We start from the raw sequence: 11605 nt of genomic DNA on the forward strand, positions 1-11605 counted from the left end.
AAATAAGGAATACGGAAATGTAGGAGTTAGCTAGTAACAAGCCTGAGTTATTGGCCGAGTATTTATAATTCATATTTAGCCTCTGAGTCGGTTATTTGAGGCCAAGTGGTCAGGTCAGGAAAAGCACCATTTACAAGCAATCAACATTGTCATTCAATTATGTTGGGATTTTAGACTCTTGCACAGCCATATCTGATGGGAATACCAGAAGTCGTAAAACCATCACAGCTGCTTGACAAAGATCCAGCAAAGCTGAGCCACATGATGACTGCCATGCCACTCTTGGCTCTGATCTCTGGGAACTTTTAATATTTCTACAATTTGGGGATATTGGATTGATGGGAAATTTCTTATGAATCATGTATGCCTTCTCCCAGGAGTATGCTTCTAAGCTTCCCCAGGAAAGTCCTGAACATACTACCCCTCCCACTTTTAGGGAGATAGCCTTATCTACTTGAAGGTCTTCCTTAAGCCTTGGAGGTTGTGACACATAAAGAAGCCAGAGGTCTCTTTATGAAGCTATGAGATATTCTTGAAACATCTATCCTTGTACTTTCTCAGGAACAAGATATTCAAAACAAGGTAAACTTTAAAAGGTCAACAAGATTTGAAGGACTAGAGGAGTTGGCCACATATCAGATTGCAAGCCTCTTTCCACTATATACTCAGGTAACTATGTGGCATATACAGCAACAAAGTTAGATTAGCTAAAGTTACCTCTGCCCTACACAGAGACTTATACTGATGAGCAAAGTATGGAGTGGAAAGATGATAAAAGAATGAGATGTCAGGACCTCCCTTTCTTAGAAAAGTTAGCACATGCAGAGTCACTGTGATATCATATGACCAAAGAACAACAGAATGTTAGGATTAGACATATAAACAAATTCTATAAAGACATAAAATAGAAACACTGTATTACACCAGAATTTGAATAAGAACTGCAGCAGCTTTGGCCTGAGGACTTTTCTTGGGCACTCTGACCACTAAGAGTTAATAATACACTGCTTGGGACATGGGAATCTGCCTGGGCTGACTTGGAAATTTTGTTTTGGTCTAGCATCCTTGAAGCAACCAGAGCTACCAGCCTAAGAACAGGCTGTCATATGCCTCTAGATTCTTAAAACCTGGGTTAAGGGATTAAAAAGTAAAAATGATAACTTTGTTTATCAATGATGAGGGGAAAATGATTGGAAGAGATAACTCTGTTCCATCATAGTTTATCAATCATGACTAAAAGATGACCAAGAGGAAGTGAAATACATGTCCAAAAACAAGAATGATCTGATCTATGTTTTGGAACAACATGAATCTTTCCCTGCTTACTAAATTCTGCATCAATAAAGAAGCACTCTGGCTGCTAGTCAGTCAGGCTGTAAGATTCTCCCAACTACCATGTCTGGCTCACTCCTTCCCTCACTGACTCCTTACATCCTCTTATGACCTGTCCACTGCTGGGGCTGGCACCCAGCAAGACTCTACAATGAGACTTCTAAACTTTCTGACTAAAAAGATTTGTGATCAGTAACAAAACTAAAAACCTGGACATTGAGTATTCATGTTCTTGGTCTTTAAAATAAAAGATAATCCACATTAAAGTCAGAGGCTTTCATACCTCTGATTATTTTTTTTAAATGCACAGTACTAGCATATTGAAAAGTATGTGTGATAGATGCAACATATATGACATTCAAGAGTCTCTGGCCTGGCCATTACTTCAACTAAAATATCAGTTTACTATAAATGGGTTCCCAGGTAGAGGGAGAGATTCTTAGAAAACAGAATGTTGAAAAGATGCCTTGGTACCTGGAGACAGAATCTTAAATATGTGATCACTGGATGAATTGGCATTTTGATTAATTGTAATACTTTCTGAATTTTGGGATTCATTTGAAGACTGAATGGCATCCTCTTAGAATATCAAACATGACACCCATATTGGTCACTTTTGTGTCTCTGTGATGGTAATACCTTATAGTAGTTACAGTGGAGAAAATGTTTTGGGTCACAGATTCAGAGGGTTCCAATACATCAAGGCAGAGAAGGCGTGAAGGAATGGTCTAGTCCAGAGCAGTGGGGATATCAGACAGAGGCTGGTCACACAGCAGCACATAAGGAAGTAGAAAGCATGGCAGAAACCACAGTTCTACTATAACCTTCAAATACCAATAGCTAGTGACCCATTTCCACCAGCCAACATCCACTGCTATAGATTCCCCAGTCTCCCCAGCCGGGGAACAAGCATTCGAAACACACACTGCCACACTCATGTCGGGTCAGAGCATAACACTGAACCCCACACTCAAAGGCTCGTGGCCATGTCATCAGCCAAAAATTTACTTGGTCCAACTTCAACTGTGCTCAGAGTCATAACCACTCCGTGTCCAAAAGTCCAAACTCTCCTCTGAGACTCAAGACAAACTCAACTGTGAGCCCCTGTTCAATTACAGAATAAACATCATTATCACAAACCTCACAGGAGGCAAGGGAAGCCTGCAAAGTCCAAACAGGACTGAAACTTCACAGGATAAATAGTAAATCCTGCCATATCTGGTGTCTTGATGGTAAGATTGGGTTCAACAGACTTGGGGAGTCTACCCTTCTGCCCCTGCCACCTGGAATACACACTCCTCTCTCCTAGGCCATCTCCAAACAGCCTGCAAATCTCGAAGGCAGAAGTCCTATTTTCTTAGCATCTTGAGTGTCCTGGGATCTCAACTGTAGCCTAGACTTCATCTTCAGAGTTTCACACATGTACCTCTGAAAGCACTCTTACAGGGAAGCCAGCCCTGATACATACTATGTGGACTCATGGGCTTTCTTGGTACAGGCAAACTGCAAGGACTCCATTATTCTGACATTTATCACAAAAACACCACCAAATGGGTGATACCAAATTCTACTGCCAGCATGAGCAGGATCAACACTCCCTTAGACCAAGGCTGCAGCAGCCTCTGAATGCCCCAGAATCACGTGCGCACATCCACATACTTCCCAGGAGAGGCATCTTTAGGGACATTTCTCTTTTTATAGGAAAGTTTTTCAAATGAGTTTTATACCTTGGAGTTCTTGAGGGTCAGCATCTCATCCTGGAAATATCACTCAGCAAAGTGAAGGACTTACTCATGATGCCGGCCTCTTTATCGTCTATGGCCAATTTATCAGCACTTGCTTTCCCCATATCTTTAAAATTACTCCATTTCTAGACAAATAACATGGTTTTCCAAGCCGCTTGCTCTGGGTTTTGCTACCAGTTCTCACTGTAAACCTGACAAAAAGCAGCCACAAGTAATTACGCCACCACATGAATACTATAATGTCTTGAATTCTCCTCTGTTACATTAGTCTACCACTTCTGAATTCGGATAACTTAAATTATCCATACAAGGGTTGAATGTGGACAGATCTGGTGTCAGAAGACAACACAAACGGCCTCAGTATAGTTCTCAATAGAGTCCTTGTTCCCATCTGAAGCATCGTAAGCACGGTCTCTGGTGTCCACACTTGCCTCAGCATTCTAGCCTTCCGAATTCCCAGGAGAATCATCCACACTCTGCGTGCGGAATTCTGGGGATTCTCTAAGCCACATCTCCAAACTCTTCTACATTCACCACTCAAACCATTTCCAGAGGCCTAAAACCCAAATGGTTGAAACTATTTCCAACAGAAACCCCACCTCTCATACCAGTTTCCTGTATTAGTTACTTTGGAATCATAATGACCATAAATACTAACAGAAATAACTTATTGGAGAAGAGAATTATTCTGTCCATCGGTTTCAGAAGGCTTTAGTCCATCATGGTAAGAAAGGCTGCAAAGTAGCTCAGCTCCCAGAGGCAAGGCTGTTGGAAAGAGTCTACACACTTGAGAGAGGATCTGGAAGTGGACAGTGACCAAGGGTAGTGACCAAGGGCTGGGAATAACCTTCAAAGTCCTACCCTACTTCTGTCAGTCAAGGATGACCCCCTAAATGTGTCACAGCCTTCCAGATGGATGTCCCCAGCTGTATGACATGCATTCAAAACATGAGACTACAGGAGCCAATTCAAATTCAAATGATAGCAACATCCAAAGCTGTTGCCAACACTCTGAGGTGTCCAGATTGCTCAAAATTCCATAAAATTTGCATACAGAGGTCAAGGCTACATATCCATGTATTTGGTTTGAGAACATAGAATATCTGTATATTTTCATAGCATTTACACCATCATAGGCACAGATATGAATACTCCATTTACAATTAAGCCAAAACTTTTCTTTTAATTATATCAAAATCAGGTAAATAATTCATTATTTGTGAATTGCCTTTAACCATTTCACACATACACAAAACATCTGAGACCAAGTGTTTATCTTTCAAGTCCACAATTCACTTCTCCACCTCTGAAAATGTAGCACTTGGCCTCTGTCACATTCAGCGTCTAGGGTCTGTGGGTGGCATCTCACCTCCGCAGATGTTCCCCCCCAGAGCGTGCTCTGGCTCATGCAGGAACAGTAGACTGAACATAGAAGAATCCTTTGCAGAGCAGCATCAGCCAAACCCCTCTGCCCAAGGAGCCAAGGTCAGAGTCCCAGGGGCCTCCACAGGATGCGCATCTTGTTACAGAATTCCTCTGTGCCTCATTGCTGTCTCCCTAATGACCAGTTAAGTGTGCTCCCCGAGGATTCTTGAGTCAGTGCCAGCTTGAAAACTGCTGAGGAAACATCCTCTTTTACTGGAAATGATTTCCATCAAACTGCCATGTGCCATATTTAGACTCCTGGCTTACTAAGACCCAACAGAAGGGGCTAAGTTTGCAGGACAGGAGACTCTGGGCTGTGAGAAAAGAGCTTGCTGTTGTCTGGCCCAAGTGACCACAGGGGACAGAGTTGGCAAGTCTGGGGTGGCCTCTGACTCAAGGGACAGAAATATTCCATTCTTTCTGGCGATGCAGACATACAGAGGAGACCTGACTGTGTCTTCCCAGACTGTTTGTCCCCAAGTCAGAGATCAGATGGGAGGTAGCAGTTCAAGTCCCTCCCATGTCTGCCTGGAAATATGACCCAAATCTGGAGACTTGGATAGAACATGACTATTGGGGAGAATAAGTTCTGCTAATGTGTGCCATGATACGGGATCCCCAGCTAACAAAAACGACATGAATTTCCGATTTGACAAGAAGGGAAGGTTCTGGTCGTCTCACCACAGAGCGACGACAAGAATTTGAGGTAGCTGTTATTATATGGGGTGCAGTAGCATTGAAATATGTTCTACCCCACAAATACGTTCATTATCAAGATGATGTTAAAATAGTCTAAAAACAATGACAGCATGAAATTTGCAGGCAAATGGACGGAACTAGAAAATATCATCCTGAGTGAGGTAACCCAAACCCAGAAGGACAAACATGGTGTGTACTCACTCATAAGTGGATTCCAGATATAAAGCAAAGAACAATCAGACTGCAACCCACAGAACCAGGGAGGCTACACAGCAGGGGGGACCCTAGGATGACTGTGGCTTATAATAAGTTTTGGTTTTACTTAATCACTGGGCAAGCCTCAGTGAAATATTTCACTATTAGGATAAGTATCAAACTGATGATAGAAAAATAAAATAAAATAAAAATAAATTTAAAAAATTGAATAGTCTAAAATTCTGCTCAATTGCAGAACTGCTAAATTTTAGGGCCTTAAGATGTATTTATACATACTATAACAACATGAGCAAGTAATGTACCGAGACTGTCTAAGCACGATGTGGGTAGAGGGTGGTCAAGGGCAATGCTCCTCCAGTGTTCCCTGGTTTCTCTCTTCATCCTATGTCCTCGTTCCACACCAGCCCACCCCCACCCATACTGAAGAGTCAACAGCACAGCTCACACACTCCCACATTCCTTTTCTCAATAACCTACTTTGATAAGGAGACACATAAGTATGTCTATAGAGAGTCATTACTTCTGTTCTTGTTTCCTACTAAAAAAATATCATATCACACACAAAGGTTCTCTGCATCTTACTTTCCTAGCTCAGAAAGAATTTAGGAAAATCCTTCCACATCAACCTTATAGCTGGGACTCGGTGTCTTCAACAGTTCTACCCCATGGTTGCCCCCATCTTGTCTCTGGGAAATAACATTCCAAGAACATAATAAGTGACCCAAATGATGACTGGTTCCAAGCTCTAACCCCAGGGAGGAACCTGCATTCTAGGGTGTGTGAATTTTATAACTGTTTTGACCATTTCCCTATGGCTGATGAAAACAGCTTGAAACACAGTCCTGTTGTGTCTCTACTTCTTACCTAATTAATCAATTAATTAATGAAAATAATGAACATATATCCAAATCTCAACTATATTTGCTTTAGCAAAAAGGGAGAAAAAATTCTCCCTTGAGCCTTAATACAGACATATATAATTTTCAGTGTGAATAGATGGCTCTCTCACAATGTTGATTTTAGTATCATTGGGCACAATGAGGTCATAGGCCAGGAGACAGCTGCCACTGAAGAGAATATTTGTTATAGTTCCCAACAGAAGGAGGCCTGCCATGTCATGGGGACCATCTGGAGCTGGTGAAAGGCAGAAGGAACGAGGGGAAACTGAGGACAGGAATCTTCTGTGGGTTTTATTAAAAGATGCAGGCATGTCAGGTTCACGGGGCTAAGTGAGTTCAACATTACCCCTTTTGAAAGGACTCTGAGATTTAGGGTTTCCAGAACTATCTGACTGAGGTGAGTGGAGCAGGTGGACAGTTGCCTTGCTTGTAGGAACCTTGTGAGAGTCCAGAAAAGGAGGCAACTAGGGTGGCGGGGCTTTGGAGTTGGCAGGTCTGCACAGGAAAGACGCACTGTGCTGGTTTTGCTTCTCTGTGAATTAGCCTCACCACAGAGGGGCAGTCCCTCTCATCAAGCCAGACGTCCCCAAATCAGGGAAATAAGAAGGCATAGTAAACCTCAATGTGCACACTAGAGCCGTGCTCGGGAAATGGCAGGCACATTGATTCATCGAGGAAGCATGACAGCTCTGCCTCCAGCCTGGGCTCACAGCTCCCAACCAGGCTTCTTACATGGGGCCTGGGACTCTTCAAGATGCAGAGGATGTTGTCCCGTGAGGAGCAGGAGTGGGTAGGGATGAGCTCAGGGGCTGATGAACACATCACAATTGACAACTGTCCAGCTCAGCTGGCCTCCACTATGAATCTTTCCAGGACTACATTAGAGACTAAAAAAAGATGACGTGGTCCCTTCCTTCAGAAAGCTTGTCATTTCATGGGGAAAAATGTTACATAATGAGCATTGTAAGGAACTATGAAGACTGTAATTATCCTACCAGCAAGCTAACAAGTCAGCTGGCCATCATTCATGGATATGGACAGAACCAAGAGCCTCCTAAATGTTATCTTAGTGCAAGCAGCGTAAGCTGTCTTGCCCTTTGCTCCCATTACCTGACATTCAGACACTGTGTGTGAGGTAGCATCCATGTGTGCTGTACATACAGTGACCTTATGAGGAAGCTCCAGCTTAGTAAAAGCAGCTCTTCATCCAAGGGCTCCAGGTTAACCCGACAGCCTTTTGATCCATCAAGAGACACTATTTCTGCCACCCAGGGGCACTGAAGTTGTAACCAATCTTGGAAAGGAGGTCAAGGCACAAAGCAGTTAGGGGTTTTCTGTCAACATATGGAAGAGACATGGGAGACCAGAAGGGGAAACCGTCTCCTTCAAAGCTTCTCTGCTGCATGAGACCCCATCTTATCCCCCTAGCTCTTCCGCAGCCCTTTCCTTAAGGACTAAGACATGTGTGCATTTCAGACTTAGGATGCACAGGGAAAATGACCAAGAATGGGGATTCAAATCTGACCCCAACCCTATTCTCCATCTTCACACTACTCACTCCTCTACCTGTGTGAACTGACAGTGGGCTGTGGGAAAGGCATAAGGATTCCCAGTGCAAATGCAGGAGTTTTGTGAAACATAATATGATCTTCTCCGCCTACCTCCCTGATACATACACATCCATATACATTAATGTGAGCATTGCGTGCGCACGCGCACACACACACACACACACACACACACACACACACGTAAAAACCCCCAGAGACGTCTTAACTGATCATCCCACCCACCTGTAGTTCCACTCTCCAAGGAAAGGTTTCAGCTCCCTGTAGTAAACTCCAGTGTAAAAGTATTAAGTGGGAAAAAGCCCACCCAAACAAAGAACCAAAGAGATCATAAGTAACTTCGGTTAGACTTACACTGTGTAATTGTCTAATTTTTATTAGAAATTATTCTGAATTTTTTTTTTTTACTGTGCCTGATTTGTAAATTGAACTTCAGGGCAGGCATGTTCACAGGAGGTCAGGGTGCAAACGGAGTTCATTGCCACCTGCAGCTTCAGGCTTTGTGGAACCTGCGGGGATGTGGAATGCATCCCCCAAGGATAACTCGAGCTGTGAAAACCTGACACAGGTGTACTGTGCTAACCCTCACAGTCCCCCTCCTCCATGAAGTTCTCCACAGCCAGCATGGCGAGATGGCCATGGCTTTACTGTGGCATTGCCTGGCAGGGCAGAGTGATAGCTCGACATGTGGAGACGGAGGTGTTGGAAGCACAGGCAGTCATGGGGTTCAATTTGTGTCTCTTTGGCAGACTTAACCAATTTACTCCCGTCAAGGGCGGGGTTAGCTTTGTGTACTGCTAGGGTTCAAGTTTTGAACGTGTCGAAGGCTTTATCTCCAGGGTGGAACTCTCAGGAGATGGCAAATATTTAGTAGGTAGGACCTAGTGAAAGGTCTTAGACCTTTCCCCGTGAAGGGGATTGTGGGACTTCAACTCCCTCCTCCCTCTGCTTCCTGGCTATGATGTGGGTACATGGCTTTGTTCCATGCATATTCCTATCGTGGTATATCACTCACCACAGGCCCAAGTGATGGAGACAAGTGAGCACGAACTGGGAACTGTACAATTCTGAAATAACACAAACCTTTTCTTATTACTACTTGATTTCCTCAAGCATTGTTATAGTCTCAGAAAGATTACTGAAATGCCTACTCTTCCTTATATTATGGGCATTTTCTACTCACTGTCCAATCTTTAAAAATAAAAAAAACAATTTTTAATTGTGAGTTTGTATTTTCAAATCTCTATATTTCTGATATTCAGGGGAGAATAACTAATAGCATGGAGTATGGTACCTTCCTGTCTCATTGGTGTAAGCTGGGAAACAACAGCTTATTTAAATCTGTATGTTTTGTATCAATATGACCCGACCTACACACAACTGGGCTTTACATTGACGCATCCTTTTGAAAAATCACTTAGGGCTTTGCTCTTCCAACACTGCCTAAAGAGAAAATTATGATTCTTCCCACAACAGCGAGTAAGGTAAAAACTGGCCTTTGAACTGACAAGATGGTGGACCACAAGGACACATCACGGGACTCCCATCTCACCCCCAACAACATGCAAAGCAAAACTTTAATTTTTTTTCTTCATTTCTTGGTATTTTGGGACAAGGTCTCACTGTGTATCCCAACCTTGTGGGATGGTCTTGAACTCATGATTCTGCCTGCTGCCTTGGCCTCCCAGGTGCTGGATTTACAAATATGCACCGCAATGGCCTGCTGTGGGATGTTCTGTATGGCAAATGTGTTGCTCTGATTGGTTGATAAATAAAACACTGATTGACCAGTAGTCAGGCAGGAGGAAGTATAGGTGGGACAAGGAGGAGAATAAAGCTGGGAAGTGGAAGGCTGAGTCAGAGACACTGCCAGCCGCCATGATGACAAACAGCATGTGAAGATGCCGGTAAGCCACGAGCCATGTGGCAAGGTATAGATTTATAGAAATGGATTAATTTAAGCTGTAAGAACAGTTAGCAAGAAGCCTGGTACAGCCATACAGTTTGTAAGCAATATAAGTCTCTATGTTTACTTGGTTGGGTCTGAGCAGCTGTGGGAGTGGCAGGTGAGAGAGATTTGTCCTGACTGTGGGCCAGGCAGGAAAACTCTAGCTACAATGGCCAGCTCTATATTTCTTTAACTACAAGCATGTGATATTTGAGTAGCCCTGCCCCACTCCTTTTGTCTATAGGGAGTTCAGCCTCAATTCCTTTCCTCAGTCCTATGCCCAACCCCATCTCAAGTCCAAAGAATTTGATTTAACCATCACTCAGACTAGACAGTGTTGCTACAAGCATGTCAGAATGTGACCCTTTTTTTGAAACAAAGTTATTATAAATGTAATTAATCATATTACAATGAGGCCATTAGAGTGAACCTATGGTGGTATTTTATTTGTACTGAAATGTGATTTTAATTGTATGTTAATTAATAAAGTTGTCCGGGGGTCAGAGCTTTTAGAGCCATAGCAAGTGCATGGCAGTGGTGGTGCACGCCTTTAATCCCAGCACTTGGTAGACAGAGCTAGGTAGATCTCTGTGTGTTCAAGGATACAGCCAGCATTGGAGACACACGCCTTTAATCTTAATCTCAACCATAGAAGACCTGGAAGTCTCTACAGACAGGCAGTGACGAGGCAGTCATGTGTCTGGGTTTACAACCAGTGAGAAGGCAGAACAGAAAGTCTATATAAAGACAAACACACAGGAAGTAGGTCTCTTTTGGAGAGGTCTCTTGGCTCAAGAGGCTAGCTGCAGGGTAAGGCTCTTAGCTCTGATCTCTTGGCTTTCTTCTTTGCATTGGTTCTGTGTTTCTTATTTTATAAGACGGTTGGATACATCTACATGAACCAATATGTTTGGTTTTGTTATGTAAAAGAGAAATTTGGACAGAGTTAGGATGCTGGAAGAATGCCAAGTGAACAGTCAGACAGCAGGGTAACACATAAGGGACAGCGGTCGTCCCAGCAATCCAGGAGGAGCCACAAGAGAGGCCTAGAGCAGATGCTGGGCCTACAGTGTCCATCTGAGATTCCCAGCTCTGTCAACGTCATGGCTCCTGCCTCTGTCCTCTAGTGCTTCAGACCACACAGCTCTGTTATCTCACCCCACTGGAGGAATGATATGGCAAGTGTCATTTAATCACGTGGAGCCCAGATGATTCAACATGACACTGGACAGATGCTACAGAGGTAGCTGTAGTGTGGCTAGTCCTTAGAGCATCCTGGTCCCCCATCCTCCGGGCCCATGGCAGGCTATGAAGTGCTATAAATCAAATTAAACTATCCAAAAAGGTCCTAGCCTTGTATCTTGCCAACAGGACCTTTATGATAATAAGGAAATGTGCAAAACTCAGGATTTGTAAAACTAAATATCAGCAAACTGTGATAATATTACTAGGTGTGCCTGAAGTTTCTGCAGCTGGGTCAGAATTCTATGTGGAATAATAAAACGAAAACCTAGCTATATATTTATTCCTTGGAAATTGCTTTTACTTTCATTTCAAAGAACCCTATAGCCAAAAAGATCTTTGTATTGACATGAGGATCAACTGGTTTAAAGTGGGTTCTTATTAATTTCAGCTTCAAATATCAGTTACTGTGTTCAATCATCAGTGAATGACATTACCAATGGCAGGTTTAAACAGTATTGAAGCTTTGAAGAGATATATGATTTTTATAGGCTGTGTTCAAATTGAAAATAACACAACATATATTTGAAC

This window comes from Peromyscus californicus, unplaced genomic scaffold (genome assembly GCF_007827085.1).
Source record: "Peromyscus californicus insignis strain IS unplaced genomic scaffold, ASM782708v3 Scaffold_16__1_contigs__length_79575227, whole genome shotgun sequence".
NCBI lineage: Eukaryota > Metazoa > Chordata > Mammalia > Rodentia > Cricetidae > Peromyscus > Peromyscus californicus.